A 13,904-nucleotide genomic window follows, 5' to 3' on the forward strand; every position below is an offset into this window, starting at 1 on the left:
ACACACACTCTCTAATGCATATGCATCTGGTCTCCTAACAGCAGGCACATGGCATCAAAAGGACAGTGAACAAAATGGGAAGGGGAATGCTGTTGCTGCGGGTAAACTAAGGCTTCCATGGGGTGAAGATGAATATTTTCAGTTTTCCCAGATGTAGGTCCATTCAAAAAAGCACAAAAGAAGAGTGTTCATTTGAGATAACAAGTTTTTCTATAGAGACAGATGGGTCTTGTTATATGATTCCTGTTCAAACGGAGGCTCCAGTGTGAACATTTTGGGACCCCAGGTCCTCTGAGTGGGAGAAAGAGAGTTCTTGATCAGACCAGCAAGGACTCCCTGTTGCATTCAAATGTTGACTGTGAAAAGTGAAGTGAGTGAAGTTCTGCTTTGCTTGACTGAGCTTTACCATACCAGTTATTGTTTTGAAAAGTGAAGAGATACCTACTGCATCTCCTGGGAAAGTGAGAAGCAGCGCGCTTCGGAAGAGGCAGTTATTATAGTGAAGTTCTCAGCTTAGCTCTCTGGTTTTGGCTTTATGTATTCACGTGTGCTTGAATTTCCCTTGCAATAACAGCTTTGTGATTAAATGACTAGACTAAATGGTTTCAGAGTGTCTGGGGATAGGCAGAAATGTAATTATTCATTTATCGATAGATAGTGAGGTGGGTATTGATTTATATAGGATATTAAATGCTCTGGAGCAGGGGAACGAATATTATTAGTATTTTAAAAGAGGAAATATTGCCATCTTGTTTTCTACTTTTAAGCACCTGTGGGGAGAATACTACTTTGCAAATGTTAGACCATTTGAATGCTTTGAATTATTTAGGGATCTTCAGTATAGGCTGATGCAAGTGTAAAAGTTTGCCTATGATAAGCCAAATTTGTTAAAAAACCCTACATGTTCTTCCTTACGGTCCTTTATTGCTAGTCACCTATGGTACTTGCCTAACGGAAATACAGCCAAGCAGAGAGTTCAATTAAGAAATCTATCTGTCTGTCTACCTATGTATCTGTTTGTCTCTCGCTCTCCTACTTCGTGGATGATATTACAATTGCTATACATTACATTTTTATAATCTTTATTTCAAGCTAGGTTCTCATAAGCATCCTATTTCAGGCGAAATATGTCATTATCTCTGTTACAGTAGAGCACTAGCTTTATAAAGGGAAGGATGAGAAAATTCAGTTAATACATGAGTGATTTCCTGTGGAGCAGAAGCAATGAAGCCCAGGGAGGGACTCATCCGTGTGGGTTTCTGATGCCTAATAACAGCCGAGCTCTTGTAGTCAGTCCTTCAGCAGAGAAGCGAAGAGGGTCTCTCTTCTCTACTTAGTCCTTTATTTTCACAAAACCCATAGGGATGAGATATTTCTGAAACTTCACCCCTCTGTCAATGTGCCTGAAGACAAAGGCTTCAAGAGTTACCAGGGGAGACTAACGGACGGGTGCTCAGGCAGGCTGCATGAGCCTAATTTGTATAGGGAAGTGGCCTAAAAATGAATCAATAGTCCCTGAACCATGTGTGCAGGAGCAACCGCAGCATACCCTAGAGGAGGAGGAAGAGGAGGGCTGCCATGGCATGCACTTTCCCCATCCCATCCCCAAAACACACCAGCACACTTCCTGGTGTGCAGGAAGGTGTACATGGCCTCTGGCCTGCCCCAGGGACACCCCATGATCTGCCGGAGAGGCAGGAGGCAAAGCCATGGATCTCCAGCACATCTTTCCTTCATTGCATCGTCCTCCCTGCTCGCTCAATGGCCTCAGAAGCCCCTTCCTCATCCTCCTTTGGCTATTCCCCTCTGGAGCATTTGCTTCCAAAATTACTAGTAATTCCTTCTGGCAGGGGTTTTCCCCCTTTGCTTTCTTTTTTTAAGATTTCCATCTCTTTTCCAGATCTTCCACAGAGTGGCTATGATTCACCACAATCTTGCTTTGTTGGCACCCTTTTGCAAAGTTTTGTCTTTTCTGTTGCTGCAAAACAAAATGCTTCTCATACTTGTGTCCTCTGGTGATGGGTATATTTCAAATACATCACTGACACGTTCAGAGGTGTAACAGGAGACATTTCTCTCCACATGGCATATTAACATTGACAGATAGGGGCTGTAACTGCCTACAAACACGAGTGCGCCAGAGCTTTCCTCCTGGACAGTATTAATGTTCAGTAAGGCCTCTTTTCATCTCTTTTAGCTTTCTCTTCAGGCCTCCAATTAGGGTTGCTCAAAACTTTTTTTTTTTTTTTAGTAGAAAGTGGGCTATCAAATACACACAGGTCTCAAACTCCAGAATGTCTGCTTTCTATAGACAATATTCACTGTTTCTCAAGGGGGGAAGAAAATATGGGGGTCAGAGCTAAGATGAAGTGAGTGCCTCCCATTTTGAAATAAGAATATCTGCACAGCTTAAATAAGTGTTTTAAGGCCCGACCTGTGCTTCTATTCCCACCAGTTTTGTCAAATCAGTGCTAACATATCTGGGGACAAACGCTGCTGCTCACATTGAAGAGTGGTGTATTTTCATTTAGTGTAAGGTACTGCCCAACCCACGCACCCGTCACACTTACAGCCCAAGTTATCTTGCACCAGCCCCATTGCAGTAACCAGCATGGACCATCATAAATGCCAGACAAAACCCACCTACTTAAACATCTTCCATTAACATGCTTTGTTTTGAGAGCAGCAGCAATGCCTCTGTGCCCTCAAGCAACTGAAGTAGGAGAATCCCAACCACAAGTCAAGTCCCAACCACCACGAGCTAACCAGTATAAGCTAAATAGGAAACATACAGCGCTTTGCACTCTTTTAAATAAATCTGCTTAAAACCACGGCCTTGGGGACTATCTACATGAGAAATCTACTTCGCAGCTCATGTGTGAAATGATGAGGTAGTTTTGCCAGAGCTAAACAGGGTCCAACTGCAGTGGGGAGGGTGGAGCAAAGCCCCACAGCACTTTAGGCCACTTTCCACAGGTACAGGGGTTTATGGTGGGACAACGTGGCTGCTGGAGATCTCTCTCCCTGTTGAGGGAGCTTAGGTGAATTCTTCAAGTCTCTATTTCTTTGTCTAAAGATTGCATCACACAGCCAGGAAGCCATGCCCAGTGCTGCACAGGAATACAGGCACTAAATAGTGAATGATCAATTACTCAAGATAACATGACTGTGAGCAACTCATGAAGGAAACAGGAGCTCACAGATGTTCATGAAAACTGTGAAGCTGGCAATTACGAACCAAGGAATTCAAGGCAATCATGTGTTGCTCATGTTGTAACCAAATTATAGGGCCGTAACAAGGCAGAAATTTGCTTGCTCGTTCAGTCTCCTAAGTACAACCTTAATGTTGGTTTTTCACCACTGATTCAGAAATAGCCATAAACACCATCAATTTCTCTAATGTGTTAGCATACTTTAGGATGTATTAGCCTAGATGAGCCCTGGAAATTTTCAGAACAATATTTGTCTCCATTTTACCTCAAGACCTAATGCATACACACTGAAAATTTTGGCAAAAAGTGAAAAGATATTGCAGTGAAATACTCTCTGTAGGAATAAAGAGTGAAAGAATTTTAGAATTCCATTCAAAATGCTCTTGATGCGGCACATAACCCTTCCAGAAGTCAGATTTCCATAAACACTTCCATGGAAGTTCATTTATTTCAAAACTCATAGTAGTATGTAATTCTCTTTCCGATTTAATGCGGGTGAATATAGAACTATTTTGTGTCACTGTGTAATATTCGATATATAATCTCTCTGTCTATCTACCTAATAAGCATGTTCTCTGGAAACACGAATAACTGCTGTATCTACACTGCACACTATGTCTCTGTGTATGTTTCAGTTCAAAGTTTTCCATCTTAACCTTTCTTTTTTGTTTGCAAATCAGTAACATTGACGTTTTCCATTTTCTATTTTTTTCCTTGTTTTAAAGTTAAGTCAACAGAGAAAAGTCAGCTCCCTTAACGTATAGTGCAGCTCCAGCTCTAATCCAAGGTCATTAATAAAAAATAAAGATTTGTGATTATTTCAGATGAGAGACGGACAATACCTTGTATGTGCTACTTTTGCACATAATTAAGAATACATTTCTCATACCTTGTTTGTTAAAGATGCAAATAAAGTTCACTTCCTCCCCTCCCCAAAATGTTTCAGGATATACTTTCTTTACATAGGCTTTTACATTTTTTCCACTACCTTACATTCCTATGACCTAAATACTCTCCAGAAAGGCAACTATGTCTAAGGTCAATGAAAGAGGAAAATGAAACCCTGAGAGCAGCCACAGAAACTGCCTTTACACTCACCACTTCTTCCAGCCGCAATGGTTAAGTTTAGCAGCAATCTATTATTAAACAGACCAGGACACTTCAGTCTAGAGAGAGATGACTGGGGCCAAGGTGGACTACAGCAGTGTGCTATAAAACCAGAAATGGCTAGAGAAGGTATAAACAGAAGGATTATTTACTATTTTTGACAGTGAAAATGGGATACCCAGTGAGTTAATCAAGGAGTGGATTTAAAACAAATCGAAAGAAGTCACCAGCAGAGTCTTAGGCTGGGAAGTCATTGCCACAGGATATTTAGATGGCAAAGGTATAAACAGGTTCAAAAGTTTATTGCATAAATTCGGGGGGTAAGATTGATTAAACATGTTAAACATAAATACAACCATGAAAGTCAGGGAGAAGATGAACAAAGAACGGGTATTTACTATTTGTCAGCATTTTACTTGGTGTCCAGTAGCTCAGGGGTTTTTTTTGGTTGACCAGGCAGTAAATTTCTAACAAACACATGTAATTAAGCTGTGGAGCTGATTGCTAGAGGATGCCAGGAAGGCCAAAAGTGAAATGCAATCAAAAAGTGATCGGACAGATTGAGATCAGAAAAGACTCTTGAGGGATGTTAAATACAACAATATGAAGACATCTTTCAGCTCGGCTTGTCAGAAGCTGGAAGCCTACACTAGAGGAAGGATGAATCTGAATTTGCCCTTTTCTCGCATGTTTCCTGAAGCATCTGCTCTCGCCGGCTGCCAGAGACAGCTTTCTGGGCGATGTGCTCTGACCCCTCTGGATGTTTTGTAGGTTTGTATCCAAATGATCAGTAGTAAAGTGGCATTTGGATCATCCTCAAAACAGAAGCGATTCTGAAAGGCAGGGAAAAAAACAGAGGTAGCTTACAATCCTCTTGCAGCCACGGCTTGTTTGTGGGCTCGGAGGGATGGCAGCACATCTCTGTGTGTGTTACAGGCCTAATGGATCTGGTCACTGAACTCTGCAAAAATCTCAGTTTACCTGTTTTGGGGTTCTTTTAATTGAAAGTTTTAGCTGCAAGAATTATACAAAAGTGGCGAGTGTCGCTACAGCTGGCCTAAACTTTTGTGAAAAAGATAGTTTAGAGGCATCGTTCATTTCAAAAGCCTGTAAGGGGCATTAAGCATGTGTCATTGTCCTCCACCCCACTCCCCGCAAAAGGCAGACTGCGTATTTTTTAGGGATTCTGCTGCTCTGCACCGCAACGCCTGGGCTGAATGTTGTTTCAGGGGTGTGGTGAGCATGTTTATTGCTGCAGGGGAAAAAAAAAAGCTAAGGTGTAGAGGGAATAACAGAGCTCCCAGAAGCAGAAGAAAGTTTGAACAGAGTCTGATAATTATGTGGTTTTGGCAAAATACTGGCATCAGTTTTGAGTCGGGGTGTTGACCAAAGGACGTTTGGAGTAAAGGGTAGGGAAATGAGCTTTTTTTTTTTTTTTCTGGTTCCTCTTGTGCTTAAAGAAGCAGGGTTTTGTACAGCCTTCCAAATAAACAGAATTGCTGCAGAGATACCTGATTGCATCACCCATTTCTCCTATCTGGAATAAGCTAGAAGTGTTTGAATTTTCATTAACCACTCAGCCTAGAGGGATAATAAGGCATTTTACAGAAACCAGAGAGACAGGCAGGATGGCCCAATTCCGTTTGCAGCATGATGCATGGTGTTTCCACTGATTGCAAGGAGATTCGACTTCTTATTTTTGGGGGGCCTGAGTTTCTATCAGTGAAAGGGAGACATTTGGGATGGCACCAAGCTGCACCGAGAAATATTCCCCAGTTTACAAGCGAGCTCCTGTGAAATGGCATCCATCCATTTTGCAAGAAGAGCCTCACAACAGCAAATCAACCTTGAGTCAGTTTTAAAGTGTGGCAGGCAAAGTCTTAACTTGTGTTATTTAGGTAGTGTTCTGTCCCTGGCTCACCCAAATTCTGCGTTCCTGAGTCTGTTTGCAGAACGGCCATGCAGGCTCTGGCTGGGGACGGGGGAGAAGGGGGGTGATGAGGTTGGCTACCCAGCACAGCAAAGCACATCTCCATACATCCAAGAGCATCTCACAGAGGTTAGAGAAGGGGTGCTTCAAAAAGGTAACCCCTGAAAAGCAGCAGTTCAGGACTTCTGCCCTGAGAGTCATTTTATTTCTGCAAACAGAAAGGGGAAAAAAGCCCTACCTAGTTTTGTAGTCGAGACAGCCACTGTCTCTCCCTACTTCTTGGGTTTTCTTTTTTTTTCTTCTAGTATATAATGGGAAAGCATGTTAGGCCCAGAGCTGAGATGTGGGAGTCTGCGAGAGAATGGCAGCTCCAAGACAGTAAGTGGAGGTGACAAGTTCCCAGCAATATTAAACATTAACACTGAATATTTTGTTGGTATTTAACTCCGGGACGTTTCATGTTACCGAGCAGAAACAGAACATCCCCTCCTCACCCCCACTATTTTGTTCTTTACTCCTCTGCTCTGTACATTCAGAAGGCAGGGATGCGAGATGCCAGCTCCTTCAGGGTTGAAATGGCTTTATATAAACTAACAGAGAGGGCGAGCTTATGAAGTGGAGACAGGATCTAATTCTGTACTCTGCTGAGACTGTGACTTGAAGATGGGGAATACTTTGTGTACGAGGTGGGTGTGCTTATGTGTGTATATATATATGTATGAAGCTGAACGCAGGAGAAATCATGCTCATTTAGGAATCGGACGGTGGCAGGCAGCTGAGGGGGAGAGCTGGAATTTTAAAGTGATCTTTTCAAATGTTTATGTATATTTTGTTGCTGCTGGAAATGTCTGTTTGCACCTCAGGGAGGTTCCTGAACTTCCCATGTAGGGAGCAGCTGGCCCAGAGGGGCAAATTCATTTCTGCTGCAAGACAGAAGGAGTTTTATCAGGGAAGCAGCTGCCCCAAAGCACCCACTGCTCTCTGTCTCTGCAACCGGAGTAAATGCAATGTCAAGATCCACTCCTCACACCCGCCTGTGCGCTCCTTGCGTTTGCCAGCCTACAGCTGTGGTCCTGGCGCAGAGCAATCGTCAAACCCGCCACGGCTTTCAGCACCCGCTTACCATGCAATTCTGATTGACCGGTACATTTCGAGAGTACCCATTAAGAGTGGCGTAATTGCTGCCCTGACCAGGAGCAGGTTAGACCACAGAGAGAAGCGGTTTCCGCCAGCGGCCCTGGCGCGGGGCGATGGTGCGGTGGGAGCGCGGTGCGGGAGCACATCCTGCTTCCTCTCCTGGGCACCCTCTCCTGCTGCGAGCATCCCATGCTGCACGGGGTGACGAGGAGCCAGGAGAGGAAACAATCCCCTTTACGTAACAGGAAATGTAAAAAAGGGTCTATTTACCAACAGCGCTGTCTCCAAACACCCAGGCTGTTCTATTCCTCCGAGGGAGGTGTCCTGGAGGACCAGCTCTGCCGCAGTTCTGCTGCGCTCGGTCACTGTTGCCCGGTAGCATCTGAGGAGCTGGTTCTCACATGTTGAAAGAGACAGACAAATACAAATGCACACACCCCAGCAGATCTCCACCAACGGAACTCCCCAAACAGCGAGTTGGAAGTCAGGATGGCCTGCGGAGAATGGCATTGCCCAAATGCCCCTGAGGACCCCTCCCTCATCCACTCCCTGATGCTGCAAGAAGCTGCTCTGTCTTCTGCCCACTAATGTTTTTCCTGCAGGACCTGCCATCCACTGGCCCCAAGCCCTTTGTAGAGACGTACTTCTGCCTGACCAACAACATCTGCAAGGTGCCCACGCTGGTGGCTTGTGCTCAGTCTTCAGGGGCAGGAATGTGAAAGTCATGAACCTGAGCAAGCTCCAGTTTGACGGACAAGACTGATCTCTTTTTGACTTTGCTCCACATGTAAAAATGGATGCACCAGAGTTCGCACCAACCTTTAAGTCAACCGGTTTCTGAATGCCCACCTCAAAAAGTCAGCTCATTTCCATCTCACAGGCCTCTGTGCATGCAATACATGCCCCTAGGACTTGGTGTGCATTGGCTTTAGGCAAAGGGCAGAGCAAAATATCCCCAGCGTGCACATCACAAAGACTCCCATGGGTTCAGGCCATGCAAGAGAAATGCTTTTCATGCCCCTGAGACACATGGAGAGAGGGTGGGGTGAGGGAAGGGCAAAGGAACCTGCTGGCAGGTTGTGCTGTGCAAGATGTGCACATTCTCTGGAAATAAAGGACAGCAGAATTTCCATTTTCTCTGCCCTGGCAACTGTGCAGCATTTTAGCTTGGTGGAGCTACCCCCCCACACCCCATCTAGGGGTGTGTTACTGCAGTCAGGATCCAGCCCGCTGCAAATCGCATCCTCTCCAACTTGCCTTCTGTGGTCTTTAATTCACCTTTCCATTTACACTGTTGTAAATCAAGATTAACCCCATTAAGTCAATGGGCACATACTAGCATAAAAGCAGCATAAGTGGGAGGCGAATCAGATCCAGTCTCTTTATGGGAATGTTATCTGATTATTTACTATGCTGTTAAGTAACAAGTGCTATCCATAGCAAACTTAACAGCAAACAGTAATGTGGTGCTGGTGAGATACACAGCAATTTACTGTTATTATTTGTACATTTTACAACATTTTAGGAGAACAATTTAGTTTTTTTAAAGTAAGCATGTTTGTGCTCTCTCTTGAATACAAAAGATCATTGTTACCCTGTTTTGTTTCTCACAGATTTTGTTTGTCTTCTAGTCCCTTTTGGGGGATGAGAGCTCTGTTCTGAGAGTGAGTGAGCTTTTTGAGAAGCAGCAGCACAAAAACACTTATGCCTTGAGGGAGTGCTAAAGAGTGGTGATGCCAGGTGATGCCTGTGGCACACTGGGGACAACAGATACCTTTCCTGGCATGTTTTTGTTGCGGAGCATCAGTCTGATTCTGCGGTGACCACAGCCTGAATGAAAACGGGTGGCCTTCAGGATACTTGGCAAAGATGTAAGGACAAAATAAATGGGGATATACAGCTCAGGCTTCCTTCTTCCTCACACTTACCATGGCCTGTAGCTCTGTGTCTTGTGACTTACTATGCTTGCGGCAGCATGTCTTGGTCCACTGATGTGCAGGGGACAGGATGCCCCAGTCTATGAGAAGCAAGAACCAGTGCATACCCAAAGTGTTCGTGGGGGGTGACCCCATGGTGGGACAATAGGACAGCCCTAAATGGGTTGAGCCACCATCCTCATTGCCTGCAGGGTAAAAGCACTGGTGGGGATGGAGGAGCTGGCCCTGGGGATGAGGTCAGAGCACCGCAGAGCTGAGACTCAGGGCTTGTCCGCACAGGACACACCTGCCAATAAACGGTGGTGGTTAACCTGGTGGTGGTTAGCGAGCCCACTAGTGCTCACTAAAAGTGCACAGAGTCACCAGCAAAGGGTTGAATCACTCAAATGCTTTTAAAATTAAATGCTTTCTGAGACCATATCCTTTCTTTCCTTTTTAACCTAGCAGTTTAGAGGGCAGCCTCGGAAACATCAGTACTGGCCCCTTGAGACCTTAACCACAGAGCCGCTGGGCATTCCCCTCCTGGGTGCCCCAGCTGCTGCCCACCTACATGCTAAGCTGGACAGAGGAACTGGTTTTGGTTAAAAATTAATCCAGATAACCGCAATGATCAGTTTCTAGCTGCATCAGTCCCCTGCATGGAAGAACTGATGCCGGCTCCCTCAGAGGCTGGAGCAGAGCTGTGCTGCTCCTCACCCCTCTCGCTGCTCCCCAGGTGCCTGCGCCTTTGCAAGTGGAATGTCTTCCTCTGGAGGCAGTGGACCCTCGCATCTCCCCGAGACCGACTCTCGCAGAGAGCACAAGGTCAAATTCATGCAGTTTTCCTGTTTCTTCACTGCCTTCCTGCATGTTTGTCTATAGAGGGGCTCGTTTGTCAGACTGGCAGTCTGGTGCTTGCCCTCTGAAAACAAGAGGGAAGAAGTGATGGCACAGGCCACTGTGTTGCCACTCATGCTCTGCTTCCTCAGACTGGTTGCATGAAGCTAACTGGGTCATTTGCTTTTGGTAGCAAGGTTGTTTTTCTTCTCCCTCAAGTAAAACTGGCTTTTATGTAAATAATTTTTGGACCAGCTGCACTGAACTAATTATCTGGGTCATTCAAATTTCTGCTTCTGGAAGTAATTATGGCCTTTGGGAGTATACTGTATAATACCGATTTATGATTGGAGACTGAGAGTCTTCCTTATCTGCATGAATAGTATAAAGCAAAGTTAGCAAATCTTCCTTACATCCTCAGGGCCGCAGAGCACTCCTCTCCCGTGCACAGAACTCCCATTCGGTCTAATAAGCATCTCCCTTCTCCCCTTCTTCCATGTGCACATACCAAGGACTCTTATTCTGGATATAGATCAGCAGGCTCTGGTCTACCCTTTGGAACAGTGGTCCAGCATCCTTATCTACTTTTTTTCTGCCTGAAGGTTTATACCCCATTAGCTCTTAATTGGGGCATCAGTGAAAAACAAGGAGGAAACTTTGTAGAGAGGAGCAGGCATATGTGAGGCGATGAGCAATTGGGAAGTCCGGGTCCACTGACACCAGTTGAGGAAGGAATGAGTTTACACGGAGACACAGGTGTCCCAGATTTTGTTTGCAAGAGGCTTAGAGATTGCAAGTTTGTAAGCTGCCCTACCTGTGTAGAAGGTCTGTCCTGCACTGCTGGCGGAAAAGGGACTTTGACAGGAAAAGGAGGGTGAGAGGTGGTAGCAGTTCATGCCACACCTCATCTTGAAGGGACTCAGGGTCATTAGATGCCCCAAAGAGGGTAGAGCAGCCTTGGGGCTGCTCTCTGCTTGGCAGTGCTTCATAATGAGGAGCATGGAGCTGGTGTACAGCCACAGCTATTTTCTTGATCCCATGGCCAACTCCCATTGAGCTGCGGAAAGCTCATTTAGCTCTGAGTATTAGGCCATCACTAAGAGCAAGGACCAAAAGCTCTGAGCTAAAACAAAGCTGTGGAACACCAGTGCAGGAGAGGACATTAGCCTAGAGACACAGTCAAAATCAATTTACAGAATTGGCAGAAAGTGAATAATGTTAGCCTTTTATTTTTAAATTATATGATTCATATAAAATATAGAATCAGTAGTAATATAGCATATTTGTATATCACTAGACATAAAGAGAAAAATGAACACAGACTTAGAGTACTTCAAGCTTGTTAAGCTCATCTTCAATTCCTACCTACACCTCTCAGCAACCTTTTCCTTGACATAGACTCCTTAACCGTCCTTTATTCTTTTTTTCCCCAACTAGTTTATCCCTTTCTAACTAAACCCAATACAAACAAACCATAAGGCAGTAAAATGGAGGAAGGCACCAGACATGACACCAGTGCTCAACTTTTTGTGTGTTGCAGCCTGCTATAGTCAGTGTCTAGCTTCACTCTTTTGGCAGAAGGGTCTGCCTGCTCTCCCTTGCTCCTTCTGAGCCCAGAGCCACAGTTAAGTACTCTTAGGCGTTGCTGCAGTAAATATCATTTCTTGTAAAAGCAAGCAATAATGCTTCCTAACTCAGAAAAATCCCTGTAATTAGCTGTCCCATTTACATGCTGCAAATACTAAAAATGAAATTAAGTGAAAAAGAAATGAAAACCTGGTGTAAGCTGATCAGAAATGGATAACATTTTTCAATTAAAAATTTATTTTTCTAGTGGTCTGTGGTTAAAGGAAGGGATGAAAAATGTAGATTTGCCAGTTACAAAGTTATGCTTTGTACTTACTGACTGAGTTTTCCTAAATTGTTTGGTCTTGAAAAAGTAACCACCCTAAAAAAATCCAACATCCCACTGGACTGTTTAGGAAGCAGCATTTGTATTTTCTCATTCAAAACTATTTTTCATTTAGAAATTTTGCTTTAATGTGCAGCTAAGCAAGTTTTTAAACACTTGACAGTGTTTTAAACAAAACAAACTACCATGTCAAGTCAGGAAAAACCCCATCTGATCCAAACTGAATACATGTGATTTTATGATTCACCAGAAAGTGTTGAATTTTTTTCTTTTTCAGCATAATTGAAACCAACTCCTCTCTTGCTTTCTCCTGATTTTTGGGACTGGCAGTAAGCCAAAACCTCATTTGCCTAGCTGTAGAAAGCATCATTAGTCGTCAACATGGTTAGATGGGAAATAGCTGGAAAGTTAGGTGCTCCAGATATTAGACCTGATCTTATTTAACATTCTCGCTAATGATCTGAGAGCGTATGTGTACTCTATATTAATTGTATTCATTGATGCCACTCAGATTCAGAGGGGTTGTGAACCCCAGTGGGGAGAATGGGAGATTGAATAAATGGACAGAAAATTAATATCCTTTCAAATTGATCCAATTAAGGATGTTCATTTCAGAAAATGCTAGTTAATAGAGCTGGACAAAATAGCCCAAAATGCAGATGTTAGCTAAAGAGAAATACTCAGCAATGGTGTTCTGAAAAATACTGGGTACTGGGTGGCTGCAAACTGGAAAGGCACCTGGAGCACAATGTAAAGGCAAAATGTATCTCACCTGTTGGGGCTGAACAGTTAGTACAAATGACTTCAAAAAGAAGTAAGACAAACTCATGGGAAAAAGGTCCATCAAAGGCTTTCAAACTCAAAGCTTCTGACAAGAGCACCAGCTCAGGAGGTGTCTGCAGACTGCCAGATGCCACCAGGGAAGGCTTCTATTTCTTTCTTCTCTCTTTTTATGTGCTTCCTCAAATCATCTACTGCTGGCCATTGTTAGGGACACCATCATATGACCCTTTATAGTTTAGTCCAATATGACTTCTTGTATTTTCCTGTGGACATCCCTGTTTCCTGCAAGCTGAAGGTCCCTCCTCAGTGGGGATCAGTAAAATGATGCTCAGCTGGGCAGCCCAGCACAAGGGGGGAGCAGCACCAGAGAAGAGTGGAAGCATGTGGATGAAATACTCTGTGACCAACAGCAGGCCAAATTACAGAAGAGAATTCCTGACACTGGGACCTGGCAGGGCTGCAGGAAGAAACCCTGTCCCTGCATGTCTAGATCATTTCTGGAATCATATAAAAGTGGAAGTGGTATTTTGTTGGCTGTTGTACGGTAAAAGCAACTACTATAGCAGGTAACTAGCAAATGGGTCTAGTAGGTCTTCTCCGTATTTAACCTAACCACCAGTTGTCTTCTACCTTTGATCTTGCTAGAAATCAATGAGCTCACCTAATCAATGATGAACAGTGCATATAGATTGAAGGCAGCTCTATGTGATCCTTTGAAGCTCCCAAATGTCAACTAAAACATCGTAAAAACTTTTCCAAAAGTGTTTATTGGCTCATCATTTATAACGAGGCTAGTACAGAGAGTCAAAGACACAGATCATAATGTCTGCAAACAGATGTGTCTGGAGCACTTATGTAAGTCCTGTGATAGGGCAGGAGTCCATATTTATTATGAATACATAAATGATAGCTGAGAACAAGGATCAATTTTCCAGTGAGCGTGGGAGGAGTGCTTGCTCACCTTTTCTTAGTTTTCATGCCTCCAGGACTGCTTAAGCAGCTTTAAACAATCATCATATGAGGATTCTTTCCTCACTTTTTATTTTTTAATTCTTAGTTACTTCAAAATA

This window comes from Haliaeetus albicilla, chromosome 2 (assembly GCF_947461875.1).
Source record: "Haliaeetus albicilla chromosome 2, bHalAlb1.1, whole genome shotgun sequence".
NCBI classification, from domain to species: Eukaryota; Metazoa; Chordata; class Aves; order Accipitriformes; family Accipitridae; genus Haliaeetus; species Haliaeetus albicilla.